At 44.7% G+C, this 21,031-nt stretch overlaps 1 protein-coding gene across 1 annotated transcript in view; it reads left to right on the top strand.

Annotated features, from left to right (window-relative positions):
- Window positions 1-21,031, top strand: part of MAP2 (microtubule associated protein 2) — a 752,988-nt gene that overhangs the window by 454,204 nt on the left and 277,753 nt on the right. Inside the window, exon 6 of the mRNA XM_029607915.1 lies at window positions 9,623-9,690. The gene's annotated coding sequence lies outside the window, so the exon portion shown is untranslated. The remainder of the gene's footprint in view (window positions 1-9,622; window positions 9,691-21,031) is intronic.

The following is a 21,031-nucleotide window of genomic DNA, read 5'->3' as shown; positions in this document are numbered from 1 at the left end:
CCCCTTCACCAAATGATGTTTATGTTCTTCATTAGCAAGTGAAAATATTTCTCTGTAGAACAGAGGCGAGAAGCATTATAGGATATTACAAAGTGAGAGAAGGCTCTGGGAGGTATCAGACTTTATTTGAGATTTCTGTCAGCACTAAGCGCTATAATCACAGGCAAATTGTAGACACAATGGGAAGAAGTTATAATTTTCAACTGAATGTTTGAAGGACACACAAAAGCATCAGTGAATGCTTTTGTTTTATGCTTGTTTTTTTTAGCAGCTTTAAATAGGTCTGACTCCAGAAGTTTAGTTTAGTTTGGGGTGGAGTGGAGGGGCCTATAAACTACAAAGATGGGGAGGAGGCAACGTTAAGGGCTTGGAGTCTGGGGGGCCACCTAAGCCCCTAGAAGTTTTGCACTTTCAAATGCTTATTTCACAGAAAATCATAATTTATTAGCAATTAGATTACTTTCAGGCTGATACAGTAAGGAGCGGTAGGAAGAGCTGCGTTAGTGCTGGGTGCACCTGCGGTTGCCACACGCACAGTCCGGCTCACCTACCGCTCGATACTGTATGTAAATAGCTTGCAAATGCAAGCTGCGTCCAAGAAGCATTCGTGAAGCATCCGGCCCGCACAACCCATTTTACTGTATAGAGCGCTATACAGTATCCTGGGTGCGCTGGCCTAACGCTTCACGGACACACTGGTATCTGGTACCAGGAAGTGGACGGTTCTCCTACGCTCGGGATTGCCAGTCCTCTCTCCCCTCCTCCCGAAGCAAGGCGCGTAAAGCAGCCTTGCTTCGGGAGGAGGGGAGAGAGGACTGGCTGTGTAAAGCAATGAAGCGACTTACTTTTCTTGCAGCCCCCCTCCGGAGACGGACATCGGCGAAGACAGACTGTGGCTCCCCTGCCTCCCGGAGGCAGCTGCCCGCGAAGATGGATGCCTGCATGGGCGAAAGCGGCCTCTGTGCGTGCAATTGGGCTGCCAAACGTCGTGACGTCATGCCTTGAGCGGCCCAATTGCACGCACAGGGGCCGCTTTCGCCCGTGCAGGCATCCATCTTCGCGGGCAGCTGCCTCCGGGAGGCAGGGGAGCCGCGGTCCGTCTCCGCCGATGTCCATCTCTGGAGGAGGGGCTGCAAGTAAGTCGCTTCGTTGCTTTACACTACCAGTCCTCTCTCCTCTCTCCCCTCCTCCCGAAGCAAGGCGCATAAAGCAGCCTTGCTTCGGGAGGAGGGGAGAGAGGACTGGCAATCCCGAGCGTAGGATTGCTAGTCCTCTCTCCCCTTTCTCTCTTGCTACTTTTTTTTTCGCTTTTTCGATTTTTTCCGTTTCATTGCTTCGGGAGGAGGGGAGAGGACTGGGGCTGCCCCGGAGACCAGCACCCATGGACGCGGCCAGGGCAGGTGAGCGGGGGCTGGGGGAAAGTTTGCCGCCTACCCTTACCCCTGCCTCTAACGCAGGGGTAAGGGTAGGCGGTAAGTTAGCAGGTTAAACGCGCGGCAAAACGGTAGGGTAAAAAAGCGATAGTCGGGGGGGCGTGTTACTGTATGGGAGGGAATAGCTAATTCGATCGTTTACATCAAATATACATGCCGCAGGCGGAAGGGGTTACCCGGTGATTTAAAGAGGTGGTAAGAGTGGGTTAAAGGGGATAGTGTATCGCGGGTTGGACTAACGCGGCCGAAAAGTGAGTAGAAAGCGGGTTAGGAGCAGGGTAACCGCGGCCGCACTTTACTGTATTGACCTGTTTGAAAGGACAGTTTTTATACATTATCTTAACTATTGGCATTTAATCGCCCATGTCACAGAAGGAAGGTTTATCCTTATTGCAAATCATAGCAAAATTGTAAGAATAAAAGTATGGGACTAATTATGCGATAAATAAGAAGCCTCCCTTAGGAAAATGTTTCTAAAAATTAGCCTCAAAATAAGAATTGATTATACAATCTAGGAAGCATTTCTATAAAGTTTTCATAACACAAAATTGCATAAAACATTTGGATAATACCAGTGACAAATAGAGTGGTCATCTGCACTATATTTGGAGATAGTCCCTTATTCTGTTAAAAAGAATTACACATGTTTTTAAAAATAGAAATCTTGCCCAGTCTAATGCATTTTAAGAGGGCTTTAGGACATTGGTTCCAAAATGTCCTTCAGAATAGCATTTGAATGTTGACCAACCTAGTGACATAATACTGTGTTTTGAGCAACAAAATAACTTTCCAGCCTCATTGCCTTTGGCTGCAATTTATGCTTTCATTTTTTATTCTTTCTTTTTCTGTTTTCTTCTTTTATTTTGCCATATTTGTTTATTGTTTTATTGTTGGTTGATACCTTTTTGTTCTCTATAGTCATCTTAATTTTACTTTAAATGTTTTGAAATCTTTGGCAATTTTGCAGATTTTTCATACAGTCTCTTTCCTGTGTGTTACTCTCTCATTTGTCTCTCAAAAATATCATTCTCCTCACAAGTAGTGGCGTAGGCAGAAATGAATTTTTTTTGGGAGTGGACACAAGGTTAACATGGATGGGCAGTTGACATACAGGTCTAGGCTGTTGCAGGAGTGCAAGGGAGTGGTCCTGATTTGGAGGAGAATGTGTGCCCTTGGAGCATGGCACAACCCCAGAGGAGGACTCTGGGTGAGCGCCTGGGCATGGGCGAACAGGCAGAAAGCCAGGAGCCCTGATCTCTGCTGAACCCGAACGCACCAGAAGAGACCCAACAATGCAATGCTGGTCTCTGGGGTAGCCCTCCGGCCACTCAATAGCCCTTTCGGACATGCTGCCTGGAAACGGCAGGTGCGACAGGACGGACAGAGGTCAAGGACAGGCGATGGTACTGGAAGAAGGACAAGACATAGACACTTGGAGACCTGGACGAGGTGAAGACAGATACTCTGATGAGGTGGAGACACTTGGATGAGGCGAAGGCACTTGGACACTCGGACAAGGCAAAGACACTAGGACACTAGGATGAGGTGAAAGCAGGGCTGAGGCTCAGGATGAAGAGAGGATCCGGGTGGCACTCATAGCAGGATCTGGTCGGAGTGGAGGCTTCAGTGACCCTGCGTCGACACCGGACTAGGTGCGGGATTATGCCCAGGTAGGTCATCTGGAAGCGGAGTCCACCGGGGGGGGGGGGCTAGGGCTGGACCCGGAACCAGGAACCTCTGAAGAGAGGAGCCAGAGGGAACTAGGACTTTTGGAGAAGGGACATCTGAGGACAGGAACATCTGAAGACAGGGCGGACAAAGACGAGGATCCGAAGAGAGATCAGGAACCATAGACGAAGACAAGAGAATTCCCACGAAGAACAGAATGCCTTGAAGAAGCTGGAATTGACGAGGAGTCCAGGAGAGGACTGGCTCCTTGCGAAGGCACTGAAGGACTGGTAAAGGGCCCTTTTATAGGACTGACGAGGGGACACCCAGATAAGGTCATCAGGTGGAGCCGCGGGGCTTTTCCCGCCATGGGCCCTTTAAGAGATGAAGAAAGGCATGGCCGTGCCTAGGAGAGATGCAGGACCAGGGACAATGATGGTGGTGTCCATGCCATAAAGATCAAGCAGGAGGGCACTAGGCTGCGAAACAAGGCACAGGCATTGGCAGCTCCATGCCGCAAAGGTACCAGCATTGATGGTGGCCTCCGGACCGCATGGGAGCACGGCGGTGGCGACCCTGCCTGCCGCACGAAGAGAGAACGGTGGCGGCGGCTCCGCCACACAGGAGACTAGCATCAGCAGCCTCTGGGCCGCGAAGGCAGGACAACGGTAGCGGCTCTGCCCACTGCGGAAAACAGGTGGTGGCGCTCGAGCCGGAAAGGATGGTGTCAGGGGCGGCCTGGCAGCAAAGGTAAGAGGCTGCTCGCGGCTAGGCCCACGAGCAGCATCACAACATAGGCCTTTCTAGTTGTACTCATATCAATAAATAATGCCTTAGAGCGCACCTGACAATGAATTTCTAAGTAGTTTTATCATGAGTAATGCTTTAAAATATTTTAATTCTATTTCAAGCCCTTATCAGCATTAAAAATACCTTTTTAATTGTATTAATTTATTTTATGTTTATTGCAGTTTCTAAATACACATCATGTAAAAAGTAAACAAAGAACATTTAACTGAAACATCAGAACCAATCATGTAATAAAACAAATATCAATGTATTCTTTTATGAATCCTCTTTCCAAAAATGCAAAGAATATCATAACTACAATAAAACTTCAATAATCATAATAATGAGGAAAGGCTGAAGAGGTTAGGGCTGTTCAGCTTGAAGAAGAGACTGCTGAGGGGGGATATGATAGAGGTCTTTAAGATCATGAGAGGCCTTGAACGAGTAGATGTGAATCGGTTATTTACATTTTCGAATAATAGAAGGACTAGGGGGCATTCCATGAAGTTAGCAAGTAGCACATTTAAGACTAATCAGAGAAAATTCTTTTTCACTCAACGCACAATAAAGCTCTGGAATTTGTTGCCAGAGGATATTTATTTAACACTTTTTCTATACCGACCTTCATAGTTAAAAAAACCATATCAGATCGGTTTACATCGAACAGGGTAATAACTGGAGTGACAACTAGAATAAATAAGCAAATGAAGTGGAAGAGACCAAAGTTACATTCAAACAAGGGGTAAGAACTTGGAAGCTTAATCAGCTGGAAAGAGAGGTTAAAGCGGCGGTAAGAATATAATATAATACAGTAGAGAGAAAAAAAAAACCAGATTAAATCATCATGTGCTGTGAAGTATCAGAGTCCATCGTTCAGTCAGCGGATAGGTCCATCGTTCAGGTAGAGAATAAGGATATAGGTATATAAGGTAGAGAATAAAGGTATATATATAGGTATATAAATAAAGAATAAAGGTATATATATATATAGGTATATAAGGATATAAGGTAGAGAATAAAGGATATGGTTAGTGCAGTTAGTGTAGCTGGGTTCAAAAAAGGTTTGGATAAGTTCTTGGAGGACTCTATCACCAGGAGACCATTAAACACAGTCCTGCACTTATCAGCTCTCAGGGACTTCTGCAGCGCTGCCGGGAGCCTCTCTCCATCCACCGACGTCTTACTCCGCAGGGGCCTACCCCAAGGGCGACCCGACTGGCCGATTGCCCCCACCAACGATGAGGAGGGCCAACGAAGTGACCCCCCCCCCACCCCGATCGCGCCTGCATCTGGCGAAGCAGGGCCCTAGTCTAGGCCTTGGAGGAGCCTGTCACAAAGCTGCACCAGCGGATCCAAGGCTTACACAGCCCCCTGATGTCAGAGGAGGGGCCGGGTGAGTGTATTTCAAATACTCACTCCCCCCCGGGTGCCCCCCTCTATCACCAGGAGACCGTTAAACACAGTCCCGCACTTACCAGCTCTCAAGGAGTTCTGCAGCGCTGTCGGGAGCCTCTCTCCTTCCACCGATGTGTGACTCTGCAGGGGCCTACCCCAAGGGCGACCCGACCGGCCGATTGCCCCCACCAATGACGAGGAGGGCCAACGAAGCGACACCCCCCCCCCCCCTGATTGCGCCTGCATCTGGCGAAGCAGGGCCCTAGTCTAGGCCTTGGAGGAGCCTGTCACAAAGCTGCACCAGTGGATCCAAGGCTTATTTATTTATTTATGACACTTTTAATATACCGACATTCATAGGGCATATCATGCCGGTTTACAAATAACTGAAGCAGGTAGAAAATACAGTGAACAGGGGTGGGGGAGAAGGGGAGCAGGCAAGAAAAAGGTGAGAGGTGGGCAGGGGAAGAGCAGCAAGAAAGGATAGGGCAGAAGGAGAGAGAGAGGAACAATCAACTTGATAAGTATAATAAAAGGAACATAATTGTAACTGTTTTAAAATTATAAGTTAAGGCGAGGTTAAGGCTTGCACAGCCCCTTGACGTCAGAGGATGGGCCGGGTGAGTGTATTTCAAATACTCACTCACCCCAGGCGCCACATGCCGTGCGTCACGCACCAAAGGAGCAGGCCCCTTTGCGCACCCCTTCGCGCAGCCCATTCAGCGCACCCTCCGGTTTGTTTCCTCCTTCCTAATTTTATTTTTCTCTCTCCCTACCTCTCCCAACGCTGAAGAAAACAACCCTCATGATATGCAACCAATTACTGTCCTCTACCAACTCTACTCACAAATATCACTGGTAATATCCTTACAAACTAAAGGAAGCTCAAACAGAAGATAAGAATATGACTAACAAAATCCCACCTCCAAACAAACAACCCACGCCCTCTAATAACCTTTCAGCACAAAAGAAGCACCCAGCCTCTAAACCTCTCTACAAACTGAAACAACCAATAAACAACAAAAACAACACACATATCCAATTCTCAAGCTAAAGAAAAGGAAATTATCAGGTAAATGGTAATTTCTCATTATTCTGACTGATAGATCCTTTTCCAGTAACAACTCCAGCAAACCCCACTTTTCCCAAATTCTGTCACAGTTCAGTAACATTTTTAAAGCAGGCATTTGACAAAGTTCCTCATGAGAGGCTTCTAGGAAAAGTAAAAAGTCATGAGATAGGTGGCGATGTCCTTTCGTGGATTGCAAACTGGCTAAAAGACAGGAAACAAAGAGTAGGATTAAATGGACAATTTTCTCAGTGGAAGGGAGTGGGCAGCGGAGTGCCTCAGGGATCTGTATTGGAGAAGACAGATGTTTTAGACAATGGCTTCAGTAGTTTTGGAAGGTAGGTGGATTATTAGAAAACATGGTAATTAAGACATTGAATTTTAGCCTGGCTGTTGAATTTAGCATTGATCTTGTAAGAATCAAAGAGGAAGATGACAATGCCCAATGGCCTACCAGTGGAAGTGGAACAGGCCAGTACTTTAACACTTTTTAATTGTAAACAGCCTAGAAAAGTCGATAGGTGTTATAGAAATTAATTAAATAAATAAGTAAAGTTCTCAATATGCTTGGGACTGATTATTTCCTGGGCAGTAACTTCTAATCTGTGTCAAATCTTCCTGTGTCTCTCTGTCTTTCATTTGCCTGCTTCCTGCTTTTTCTTGCATGAAATCACACAGCTATAGGCTTTCTTAGCTCAGCTCACAGCTCCTCTTAAAGAGACAGTAGTAGCTACTTGCTCCAGTACATAAATGCACAATAAAATAATTTTCTCTTTTTTTTTTTTTTTTTTTTTTTAACATTTCTACATTTTATTCCCTGATTACACTATATTACTGGAAATGGTGGGAATTTCAGTCTGTATTCAAGAAATGCTATTCCTATGCAGTTGAACCAAGAGAGCAAACACAAGGTTTTGACACATGCATAGACATGCTGTTTCAGTGTGTTAAGTTCATCCTGAACTTTGATAACAGAATAAAAGCATTTCCATTTGCCAAGGCCATGAAGCTAGAGCAGGTGAGAATGTTTCATGTACAAAAGCAAAACACATTGCAGGCTTGTAGTATTGATCTTCTGTCACCTGTTGAATTTTCCAGTTCAGAATCTTCAGTATCCTGCTGTTTGTGAAAGTCACATATAGAATAGTGTCCTGGCAGACTTGTAAATGACAATAGCTGGGAGTTAACGTCCAAGTTCTTGAAGTACCTTGTCACCATTGAACCATCAAGACATGGAGAAGAAATACAAGCAAGGGGTGACACTTTCTGTTATCCTCACTGTGGTAATGATCAATGCTTCAACCTCCCCAAATGCAATCATACAATGGTTAAGGTTTATTTGAAAGACCTTTCTCCTCCCCCTCCCCAAAACATGATTTTAAAAAACTTTTTAGGGGGCAATGTTCAAAAGTATATGGGCAGATTCAAAGTCTGCAGGTACTTTTCCCTGCAGATTTTGCAACAATTCTCAAAGGAAAAGTGCGCATGTACTTTCATTTTGAAAATTGCTTAACAAAAGAGTCCCTTCAGAAATTTGCACTTGCTTTTTTTGTGTGGATACTTTTTCCCACCAAAGCATCATTCCTTTTTTTGAAAATGCATAGCCAGACCCGGTGTTGCATTCCCCGCTCTAACTCTGCCCCCAGGAATGCCTCCGCTCCATACAGATAAAAGTCTGCACACTGTAGTGCGATGCACAAACTTTTACCTGCATACCGGGTGAGCAGTTTTCAAATAGCCTTCTTATGTACATGGGTAAATGACATTTGAAAATTGCTTTTATAATTGAATATGATCTCTGTTTCAGGAGCAGTTCAATATGGTGTCTTCATGCACTGTCAAGCGTTCATGCTAATTGATTTATTTTAACAATCCCTTAACCATCGACAAGTATCACAGTGGTCATACTGTCTCTTTAACCAGCAGACAAGTTATGTTTTAGTCTGATTAAAATCTGGAATTGTAAGAAGTTGGAAGTCCTGATTAAACCTAGTCATTTGTTAGTGCCCGGTAGTGAAAGGAATGCATACAGAAGAGGATGGGATGGTGTCGCAGTGAAGGGATTGAGTATTGGTGGTGCATCTGAATGCTCAATATTTTGTATGATGGTGATGATTTTGGTAAAATGGTATTGCTATTTTATTTGTTATATTTGTAACTAAATATTTGTAAAGATTAAAGTTATTTATGCATCTTATTCCTTTAATGTGTAAACTGCTTTGATTTTGTTCGAGAAGGCAGCATTTCAAAGTAAATTGAACCTAAACTTAAACCTACAGAGTGAGGGTTATTTTCAAACAGCCCCATAGGGCTGAGGGTACTGTTTATCCACAGACTGTAGCCCGAATTTACAAAGCAGACTTTTGTGTAAGTTTGCTTTGAAAATTTGCTGGTTTGTTGGGTACATGTGTGAACATAACATACACAGATTTACTCCAGCTCCCGAGCAGGTGTAAGCTTTGTGCGTGTAGGAAATTGAAAGTATGTGCATGAATGCTTTCCCCAGTCTGTCTCCATCCCAGAACGCCTACCACAAGTGCGGGTAAAAGTCCATGCAAAATCGTGTTTTGCGTTTAGTTTTGCATACACAACACCCCTACCCCAGTTTATTTTCAAAGTCCCACTTACCCACCTAAAACAGAGTTTTATCCAGGCAAGTCGCCTTGAAAATTGGTCTGTAAGAGATTGTTTTTGAATAGTCTGTGTTGCCAATGCAAGCAGGTGCTTGTAGCATGTGTACATTGCAGGGTAGTTCCCCTTCGAAAATTGCTTTCAATGTTTGTGTGCTAAAAGTGGCCACAGAGGGATAACATAGAGCATGTATGTACAGCAAATGTAAATGTACTGCAGTTTAGCTGTTTTACTCCCCTGATCTAAACACAGCAGGAATAACCCTTTTATTACGGCTAAAAGTACACACATTGTGAAACTACAGTACTGGCGTACAGTTATCCAATATGCGGGGTACAATTTTCAGCCAAGCCAAACTTTGAAAATTATCTTCCCTGTGAAGAATGAGCCAATTCATCTTCTAAGCATTTATCTGTACTCCATTAGTCTTTTTTTCCCCGTCAAATTCCTCTGCATCTTGTGAGTAGGTAAAATCAATGCAGCTTTATGTCACTCATTGCCCCTCGTATGGGGAGTGCTGTGAAATTAGTTTAGAAGCTCTGTCTGCAGGATACTTTTATATGAGCAGCAGCTATTCTGAGCGTAATGGAGACTATTGTTCTTCTTCCCCTTCTGTTTTCACCTTATTTCTATGTAGCAAGTAAAGGAAGTACAGCGAGATCTGGAATCTTGGTTCGTCACCAGTCCCACACCCTGCTTAAACAGGTAAGATGTTGTCATTTCTTACAGCCCACTGGGCTAAAATATTATAGCTCCATTACTAAAGAGGAAGGGTGTAATGTGGTAATGTAGGAAAAACTGGAGGTCTCTAGTTGCATCAGGATTGCTTTACCTAATCCTGGTCTTTTCATGCTAGTTATAATTCAGGAACAATGTATTACTAACAGTTATAGTTTGAGAAATAAAGTAACTGGAAAATCATATGTAACTGGAAAATCATACATATAATCCAAGAATCTTGACTTTTAGCCACTTACTTTAACCAGTGTTGAAATTGATCAAAAGTTAAATTTGAATTAGGGTAGATACAAAATTGCTCTAAGGAATCCAAGTTTTTCAGAGACCGCTTAATTTGAATTCACATGAAGCTAATCCAAAACATACCACTGCCCTCCATATCAGTCTTAAGCATATTGAGAACTTTACTTATTTATTTAATTAATTTATATACCGCCTATCAACTTTTCTAGGCTGTTTACAATTAAAAAGTGTTAAAGTACTGGCCTGTTCCACTTCCACTGGTAGGCCATTGGGCCTTGTCATCTTCCTCTTTGATTCTTACAAGATCAATGCTAAATTCAACAGCCAGGCTACCATTCAATGTCTTAATTACCATGTTTTCTAATAATCCAACTACCTTCCAAAACTACTGAAGCCATTGTCTAAAACATCTGTCTTCTCCAATACAGATCCCTGAGGCACTCCACTGCCCACTCCCTTCCACTGAGAAAATCCTCTTCAGTAAACACCGAAGCAAAGAAATCATTTAATCTTTCCGCGATGGCCTTATTTTCTCTAAGTGCCCCTTTAACCCCTAGATCATCTAATGGTCCAACTGACTCCCTCACAGGCTTTCTGCTTCGGATATATTTAAAAAAGTTTTTATTGTGAGTTTTTGCCTCTACGGCCAACTTCTTTTCAAATTCTCTCTTAGCCTGTCTTATCAATGTCTTACATTTAACTTGCCAACGTTTATGCATTATCCTATTTTCTTCTGTTGGATCCTTCTTCCAATTTTTGAATGAAGATCTTTTGGCTAAAATAGCTTCTTTCACCTCCCCTTTTAACCATGCTAGTAATCGTTTTGCCTTCTTTCCACCTTTCTTAATGAGTGGTAGTATACAGAGCGAAGGCGTCTGTAACCTGAGTGAATCAGAAGGAACGAATCCTTGCTAACTCGTAGCTGGAATGGAATTTGGAGTTTAAATACCCGGAGGTAGTGACTTCATGCGGAGGGGACGCCCCCGAGGTTCCCGCCATGACGTACATAAAAGGAGGGCCAACGCGCACGCACGTACCCTAGGTGATCCCAGAAGGAAAATGGCAAACGCAATTGCCCTTGCTGGTCCGGGGATGCCAGAGCGGTCGGTGTGTGGAAGCGGAGTCAGCCATCTTGCCAACTGGAACGGAGAAAGGCAGAAAAGAGATGAGACAGAGAGGCCACAGCCATCTGCGGTCGACAGGCGCAACAGTACCCCCCTTCTTAGGGCCCCTCCCAGGGGGTTTTGGCTTCCTAGGATGTGCTTGATGAAAGCGTCGAATCAAGTCTTTATCAAGAATGTTGACAGCTGGTTCCCAGGAATTCTCTTCTGGTCTGTATCCCTCCCACAAGATTAAGTACTCCCAATATTTACCTCTCTTGTGCATGTCAAGGACATCGTGAACTAAATAAGCAATATCTTCTTCAGCATCTAGAGGTGCTGGCTCAGGAATCGTGGTCGAGAAATCGGAAAGGATTAGCGGTTTCAAGAGTGCCACATGGAAGGCATTGTGAATCTTCATGGAGAGAGGTAATTTCAGACTGTAAGTTAGAGCTCCCAAGTGTAGGAGAATAGCGAAGGGTCCGATGTAACGTGGTGCGAAACACGCAGAGGGTAGTTTTAGGTGAAGGTACTTTGTGCTGAGCCAGACTTTGTCACCTGGCTGGAACTAAGGTGCGTCTCAGTGTTGAGCATCATAGGTCTTTTTATCTCTCTGCCCAGCTTTGAGTAAAACGTCCTTGGACTGTCTCCAAAGTTGTTGCAGATCTTCTGCAGTGGTTTGAGCAGCTGGCGAAGCTATGGACAGAGGCAAAGGTAATGGAGGTAGCGGTTGACGACCATAGACAATCTGGAATGGAGTTGATCCAGTGGCGGAACCAGGATGGGAGTTCAAGGCAAATTCAGCCCAGGGAAGTAAATCTGCCCAGTTGCTTTGCCTCAAGTTCACATAAGAATGTAGGAATTGTTTGAGTGCCTGATTCATTCTCTCGGTCTGGCTATTGGATTGTGGGTGATAGGCCGAGGTTAGATCCAATGAGATGTCAAATTTCTGACATAGTGCCTTCCTCAATTTAGCAGTGAACTGCACACCCCTATCTGACAGGATGTGCCTTGGCATGCCGTGAAGGCGGAAGATGTGTTTCATGAACAACTTAGCTAGTTCCGCATCCGAAGGTAACCCTGGTAGTGCACGAAGTGGGCCATCTTCGAGAAGCAATTGACAGTTACCCAAATTGTGTTATTCTCATTGGAAGGTGGTAAGTCTACCACGAAGTCGATTGTGATATGTGTCTAAGGTTCTTCAGGCACTGGTAAGGGTTGAAGGAGACCCCAGGGACATCCGGCCGGAGGTTTCTGCCTCGCGCAGGTAGCACATGAAGCTACGTAAGCTTGTACATCTGCCTTCATCCGTGGGCCACCAATAGAAATGCTGAAGCATGGCTAGCATGCGGGCTTGGTCAGGGTGACCGGCCAATCGAGAATCCTGTGCCCACCTTAATAGATTTTTCCTCATACCTCGAGCCACCACAGTCTTACCGGCTGGCACCGCATGGGTAGCGGCCAAGACCACCTTCTCAGGGCTGATGATGTGGCGAGGTTCGTCAGGCACATCTTCTGGTAGAAAGGAATGCGAGAAGGCGTCCGCCCGGATATTCTTCTCCGCAGGACGTATTTGAGCAGAAAATCAAATCGGTTAAAGAACAATGACCACGTAGCTTGTCAATGATTGTCGCTGCGCATGCCGTAGATATTCCAGATTTTTGTGATCTGTATACACTGTTATTTGGTGTTGGGCCCCTTCCAACCATGGACGCCACTCCTCAAAGTCCAGTTTAATAGCTAACAGCTCTTTATCTCCAATTCCATAGTTTCTCTCAGCTGGAGAAAAACATCGAGAGAAGAATGAGCATGGATGAAGGGTGTTGGTATCGTTGTTCTGGCTTAACACAGCTCCCACGCTGACATTGGAGGCGTCAACTTCGACGATGAATGGGCGATAAGGATCGGGGTGGCGAAGACAAGGTTTTTTTTAAGAAGGCCGCTTTGAGAGTCTGAAAGGCCACCATGGCTTCAGGAGATCATTTAGAAGGGTTAGCACCATTTCTAGTCATGGCAGTGAGTGGAGCAGTTAAGGTGGAGTAATGCTTGATAAATGTACAGTAGTAGTTTGTGAAGCCGAGAAAACAGCATAGTGCCTTTAATCCAGTGGGTTGAGGCCAGTCTTGGATGCTTTTGGTTTTTTGCGGGTCCATTTGGAACCCCTCTTTGGAAACAATATAACCAAGGAAAGACATAGATTCTTAGTGAAAGGCACACATCTCAAGCTTTGCGTAAAGGTGGTGTCACATAATCTTCGTAGTACCTTGACCACCTTGACCAATTTTGTTGAGACCCCTATAATCAATACAAGGGTGAAGGGATCCATCCTTCTTGCCAACAAAAAAACCCCCTGCACCAGCAGGTGACTACGAGGATCTGATAAACCCCTTTTGTAGGTTCTCTTGGATATAGGCCAACATGGACTCAGTCTCAGATAATGAGAGGGGTACACCCTTCCCTTGGGAGGTTCCGAGTTAGGCTTCAGGTTAATTGCACAGTCGAAGGTTCTATGTGGTGGCAGGACATCTGTTGCTTGTTTGGAGAAGACGTCCTGAAACGATGCATATTGAGGCAGAAGACCAGGTAGAGATGATATAATAGACATACATGGTAAGGGTGTAACTTTCTTTAGGCATCAGTCATGATAGCCACAGCCCCACTGCGAAAATTCCATCGTAGTCCAGTTGAACTGAGGAGTATGTTCTTGTAACCAGGGTAGGCCAAGTACAACAGGGTGAATGGCTTTGTCGAGGACCAAGAAGGAGATATTCTCAGAGTGGAGTGCCCCAGTGCATAAGTATATGGGCTATGTAATAAGAGAGACATCCCCAGGTAGAGTCTCGCCATGTATTGATGATAGCAGCAAAGGAGTAGCTGAGGCGTAGTAGGAATTCGTAGATGTTCCACAAGCCTTTTCAAAATAAAATTTCCGCCAGCCCCTGAATCCATGAGTGCTAGTGTCTGGAACTCGAGACTTCCTAAGATGAGAGAGACGGGGTGAGATAGTGGAGGAGAGGGTGTAGTTAGACCTAGGAAGAATCCTCCAGCGGATCCTAGGTCTGCATGTTTCCCGGACAGATGGAGCAGGTCTGTACAGCATGGCCTGATTGCCCACAGTACATGCAGAGGCCCATACGTTTGCGGTAGCGCCTCTCTTTAGAGGTTAAGTGGCTGCGGCCTAGCTGCATTAGTTCGTCCTCTTCACTGGGCACAGAAGGTTGGGTAGACGCCGTATGGACAGTTTGAGGGCGGATACCTCCCGAGGTATGTTTCTTGGAACTCTTCGATTCTTGAGTCCGGTCACGGATTCGGTGATCCACTCTTCCGGCTAGATCAATAAGAGCCTCTAGGGTATCTGGTAAATCGTGAGCTGTGAGTTCATCCTTTATACGGGAGTTGAGACCCTCCAAGAATATGGCGCGTTAGCATCCCAGGTCCCAGTAGAGTTCTGAGGATAATGTTTTAAATTCAATAACGTAGTCCGGTAGGGGTCTACTCCCATGTTGAAGGTGTAAAAGTGTAAACCCTGCGATAGTCTGGCGTGCTGGTTTGTCAAACACTGACTTGAAAGGGTCAGAAACCCAGATAGGTCACTCAAGACTGGGTCGTTGCTTTCCCAGAGGGGTGAAGCCCAGGCCAGGGCTCTTCCTTCTAGTAAAGACAGAATATACATCTATTCAGGGTTCTATCCTGTGTTATCTTGTTATACATTCTCCTGTTGTATTTACTATCGTTAATTTTAAATTGTAATCTTCATACATCGTTCTATGTAACATGTTGTTTCTGTATGTAAACCGGAGTGAAGGCAACTCTGCTATACCTCGGTATATAAAAAAATGCTAAATAAATAAATAAATAAAATAAATAAATATATGTTGTCTTGGAAACAGTGGAAGGAAAGTATTTAGGTTGCAATGAAAAGTGCATGCAGCACTGGTTGAGGAAGCCCCTCCACATCTGGGCATCATCAGAGAAGCGTGTATGGGCAGGTAATGGCACAGTGGTTTGATCCTTACTCACTTCAGAAGAAGCATTCATATCTGGAACAGGATGAGTGATCATTCTGGCATTCAACTGATTGAAGGCGATGGTTAACGTCTCCAGGGACTTCTGTTGTTCGTTGAGTCGCTGAGCCAGGCCAGGAATGGCCTGCAAGATTAAGAGCTGAGCTGGGTCCATGGAGTTAGCAATCTGTTATGATTTGGTGGTGTTGTGGGCCCTTGGTCGTAGCAAGAGATGGAACCTCCCACAGGGAGGTTCCCTATGGGGACTTGCTGCGATAGGCTGGCTCTAATGGTACACACACAGAAGTTAAGAGAGTCTTTATTATACAGCTGATGATGGAAATAACCCAAGGAGCGGGCAGAGAGCCTCTGCACAGAGGAGGGTGGTCCCAGAGGAGTGGTCTCGCTGGTACTCCGCAGCATGACCTGCGGAGATGAACTCTCACCAATAGATTGTAGATCCGGTAGTGGTCCGCAGAGTGGGGTACGCCATGAATCCACACTATAGATGGCAGGCCTGTAAGGTAGATCTGGTAGTGGTCCGCAGAGCGGGGTATGCCGTGAATCCACACTGTAAAAAAGGTGAGAGAGAGACAAGCTGGAAAGCTGGGGTACTCACTCTGTAGAGCTAGGCTGATGAATTTAGGGACCTCCAAGGAGCGGAGGCCCAGGACAAGGCAAGGCCCCTGAGGAGCGGGTACCAAGGGCGTCCTTAGCTGGAACAAGCTGACCCCGAAGGGTAAAACAGGAACGTAGCAAGGCCCCCGATGAGTGGGAACCTGGGTCGTCCGAAGTAATGTGTAGAGCGAAGGCATCTGTAACCTGAATGAATCCTTGCTAACTCATAGCTGGAATGGAATTTGGAGTTTCAATACCTGGAGGTAGTGACGTCATGCGGATGGGACGACCCCGAGGTTCCCACCATGACGTACGTAAAAGGAGGGCCAATGCGCGCGCGTGCCCTAGGTGGTCCAGAAAGAAAATGGTGAACACAATTGCCCTTGCTGGACTGGGGACGCTGGAGCGGTAGGCATGTGGAAGTGGAGGCAGCCATCTTGCCAACTGGAACGGAGTAAGGCAGAAAAGAGGTGAGACAGAGAGGCCGCAGCCGTCTGCAGCCGATGGGCGCAACACAGGGCTTTGATTTTTGATTAACCACAGGTGATTTTACATGATGCTGAAGACCCTGGCAATCTGTGAATGGAAGGAGAGATCAACTTCGAAATTCCTGATCTATGTCTTAAAGAGAAGAGCAGTTCCATTACTATACAATGAAATTTAGGTGCAAAGGTGCCTAGTATCCCAATTGCCAAGACCTTGTTTTTTTTTTTTTGGGGGGGGGGTTTAGTTTAATTTAATTTAAGCTTATTAAACTGTACCCAATTCTAAATAGCATCCAGACAGAAAGGGAGGTAATTTTCAAAGGTACTTACTCACATAAAATATGCTTTTATGTACATATGTGGGCCTTTGAAAAAATCCTCAGGGGGCATGCACTTAAAAATATGCATGGAACATGATTTTGTGTGTACTGTTATATGCATACTGAACAGGTATTTTAGGAGCAGATTTGAAGGTGATATCAGGAGTTGCAAGCATTTGTTTAATTTTCAAAGACTGTAACTTTGTACATGTGGATTAACAGCTCTTGTAGATACCAGCCTTTGCTCTATTAATTACAAATACAGTTATGTCAATGCATACTAGCTAAATTTCTAAAAATACTAGCTAGATAGAGTTTTCAAATCATGCAGCAACAGAGGAAATATAGCAGATGATAGATTAATATCAGAAAGAAATCAGTCTATATTATGGCTAACAAATTAAAAATGAAACTTCTGTGGTCACAAGCCTAAGTCTGTGTGTTTCTGGAGAGGCACCTTGTGAAGCAGTGCCCCTAGTGTTCCCCTATTTACCTATGCAGGACTAGGCTAGATGCCTGGTCCACCTTAAATTCCTTAAGGAATGTATGCTCTATGGATGGGATCCTGTGGGGCTCAGAGAGCATAACTAGAGACTGGGGAATAAGAGCTGGGATTCAGGTGGGGATAAACAGACCAGGCCCAGGTCCCCAGGAGGACGGAAGCTCCTGTAATGTAACACTTTCCAAAGACTGAGCTGAGATGAAGTAGAACTGTGAGTACTGAGGGAAGCAGTACTGAACTGTAAGTAAAGAAAGTACACTGTTCTGAAAGGAAGACAGTATACTGTTGTGTATGTATGAAGCTGTAATAATGTTATACTATTGTAAGCAAGGCTGAAATCAGATTAGTTTGTCTCCAGGCCTGTGGGAATCACTGCTCGACCCCACATATGGTGTCATGCATGGGAGTTTTTCTAAAGTTTTGCACAGAAGAAAAAAAAAATCCAGCCACCAAGAAAGTGTTTGTTTAGAGTAAAGAAAGAGTTGTAAAGAGGACCTGTGGTTCTAAATGTAGTACAGAACAAAGAGGTCCTGTGGCTCTAAAACAAAGTGCAGGGGTGCACAGAGCACCTGTAGCTTGTGAAAGGGTGTGGCTCAGAAGCTGCACTGAAGAAAAAAATCCCAAAGTTAAAAAGTTTCAGGTAGAGTGGAAACTGTGAGTGGGCCTGGTTTCAGGGACACTCAGGAAGTGTTAGGTTTGTACCGGCTAATGGGAGGAGCCTGGCTGGAGGTAGATAGAGATTAAAACTGCTTTAGTTATTGTTGGTAATGCAGGCTTTTAAAAACTTTTTTGCCTTAAGAACAAAGCAAAAAGGAAGGAACACTGGTGCAGCAGGGCTATGCTGAACAGGGTGTGGCCCTCGCAAAGCTTCCAGATTGGGCTGTGAGTATGTTGAATGGAAACAGGGCAGGGTCCTCTTCCAGCAAGCAAGCCATTCTGTAAGGAAGGTATGCAGCCATGAGAAAACCTGGAGTGGAGCAGCCAAGGTACTACAGCACCAGAATACAGCAGTCTGAGAGCATGACTGAAGAAAGCTGGCAAGTACTGATCCAGAATCTCCAGGTGGGAAATAGGAAGTTACAAGAGAGCCTTGCAAGGAGTCAGCGGGCCTACGCTGAGCAAAAATGGAACCAGGAAGCACCATGGACCGTGGTCAACTTCTATTTGATATGTAGCCTTGTGGCCTTAACAAGAAGTGGCGACACAGAGTGCCCAGGAGGTGATACTGCAGAGTGGCCAGCATGCTGCAACTCTGATTGGCCAGAGGATAGCACAACAAGTGGTCCTGATAAGACCCTGTAGGGTGCCCAAACACTATTCGGAGTCCAGAGACCGCTCCCCTGAGAAGCCCCGAGAAGTGGGAGGTCAAGAACTCTAAGAGAAGTGTCACAGAGTGCCCTGGAGAGGGTAAAACAGACTGCCCAGGAGGAGGCAGTATGGAGGATTTGGAAGTTGGTGCTGCAGGAGGTCCCAAAGAAGACCCTGTTGGGTGCCCAAACACTACCAGGAGTCCAGAGCCAAATCCCTTGAGAAGCCCAGAGAGAGAGAGAGAGCACAGAAAGGCAAGCAAGAGATGTCATGGTGAGCCCAGAGAGTGGTGCTGCAGAGACCCCAGCAAATGAGGATGTGGAGGAGCTAGGGACTGACGTCCACGAGTTTACGGAGTGTACAGAGGAGGAAACCATGGAAATCCCAGAGGGAGGCACTGTGGAAAACCTGGAGGAAGAGTCCATGTAGAGCCCAGAGGATGGCACTGTGGAGCCTTCAGCTACTGAGAATACAGGGGAGCCAAGGAGGGACTCTACATCAGAGATACCAGATGCTAGGAAGCAGGTGCAGCTGGTTATAGAGGAACCAGAACTGGTGGTTCTCCAGTCAGTCCATAAAGCTCCCTCAGGGTGGAATTCAAACCCAGAGCTAGCAAAGGACTCAATTAAAGGACTGGGGATGTGCAATGTGTAAATGGCACAGTGGGTGTTGGTCATGATGCTGTTGAGGGTAACTCTAAGAGATCAGGGTGAAACATGTCACTTGCTCCCTGTTCCCAAGCATAGCTGGTGGGAAGCCAGAGAAATGGGAATGGGATGTCTTGGACTCTCCTAGATGGGATCCAGGAGGGAGTAGGGATGCTTGGCTCGACGAGTCCAAGCTGAGGAGTGGGATATGTGAGGCAGTGCCCCTAGTACTCCCTTATTTACATGTACAGGATCAGGCTAGATGCCAGGTCCACCTTAAATGTCTTCAGGAGTACGGGATCCTGTGGGATAGGTGGGGCTCAGAGGGTGAAATGAGAAACTGGGGAATAAGCTGGGATCCAGGTGGGGATAACTATACTAGGTCCAGGTCTCCAGGAGGACGGCAGCTCTTGTAATGTAACACTATCACACACTGAGCTGAGATGAAACGAGAGGAACGAGAGGAACGAGTAGTTATTCCCACAGGACTGGAGACTAATCTAATTCCAGCCTTGCTTAAAACAGTAAAACATTATTACACATGCACAACAGGAGACTGTCTTCACTTCAGAACAGTGTACTCTCTTTATTTACAGTTCAGTACTGCTTCCCTCAGTATTCACAATACTGAACTGTAAATAAAGAGAGTACACTGTTCTGGTGAAGACAGTCTACTGTTGTGCATGTGTAATAAAGTTTTACTGTTTTAAGCAAGGCTGGAATTAGATTAGTCTCCAGTCCTGTGGGAATAACCACTCGTTCCTACAGACCTGAACAATTATTCATAATTTTATATATATATTACTTGTTAATGACCCCCCAAGCAGTGCCTTGTGAGTCACCAGTCCCAGAGGCTACCAGCTTTTTTTTTAACTTTGAAAGCAATAACTTCTATACACACTTGCCAAATTTCTAAAAACACTAGCTAGATAGAGATTTCAAATCATGCAATAACAGAGGAAATATAGTTTTAAAATAGAACAATATCAGCAAGAAATTAGTCTATATTATGGCTAACAAATATAAAATGAAACTTCTCGGGTCACAAGCTCAGATCTATGTGTCTCTGGAGAGGCACCTGAACAGTTATTTTTAATTCTCTATATATTACTTGTTAATGACCCCCTGCAGTCCCTTGTGAATTACCAGACCCAGAGGCTACCAAGTTTTTTAATTTTTTTAAACTTTTAAAGCAGTTATTTCTATACACACTAGCAAAGTTTGTAAAAACACATAGCATGACTTGAGTGGGACCCAAAATCGGCTGAAAGGCGGAATATAAATCAAATCAATAAACTGTTTAAATTTAAATACATTTTGAAAGACACATGATACCAATGAAATGCAAACAAATAAAACCGAACCCTTTCACTTTACATCAAGGACATAGTCATTACCCTTGGCACTCCCAACTCATTGTGGCCATATGTGGAGTTCCAACTCCACATATCTTACCGACCTAGTGGTAGACAAAAACAGTCATTAAATGCAATATCTTCTCACAAGCAAAAATGCCATACAAAGGTGCCACACAAAGGGGCACATTAAGGAGCACCCCTTTATTTTATTTATTTATTTATTTACTGATTTTATATACCGTCATTCAGTGTAGCCATCATAACGGTTTACAACAGCAATAAATTACAATAAAATTACAATAAAATTAAATTAAAATTTAATAAAATAACATAAAGTAAAATGTACAATAAAATAACATAACAAGATATTAATACAATAAGAATAAAAATACATTCAAATTATAATTGGAACTTAAAGCGAGGCATGGGGATGGTTGGTATGTTTACTAAAACAAAATGAATCTTTAGATATTAAAACATAAAATAACAGGTTAGTGCATATGATCGACTTAGACTCATTAAAAGCCTTCATAAAAAGCCAGGTTTTGATCTCTTTCTTAAATATCTTTAAATTTGGTTGTAGGCATGTTTCTGTGGGGAGTGCGTTCCAAATCTTTGGACCTGCAAGGGATATTGCACGACACGTTCCCTTACTTGCGTTAGCTGTGCCGAATGTACTGATGGAATAGATAAAAGGCCTTTATTAGTAGAGCATAAATTCCT

The sequence above is a fragment of the Rhinatrema bivittatum genome, chromosome 6 (assembly GCF_901001135.1).
Source record: "Rhinatrema bivittatum chromosome 6, aRhiBiv1.1, whole genome shotgun sequence".
In the NCBI taxonomy this organism is placed as follows: domain Eukaryota; kingdom Metazoa; phylum Chordata; class Amphibia; order Gymnophiona; family Rhinatrematidae; genus Rhinatrema; species Rhinatrema bivittatum.
Note: the sequence above shows the minus strand (reverse complement) of the source record. Positions and strands in the feature narration are given on the sequence as shown.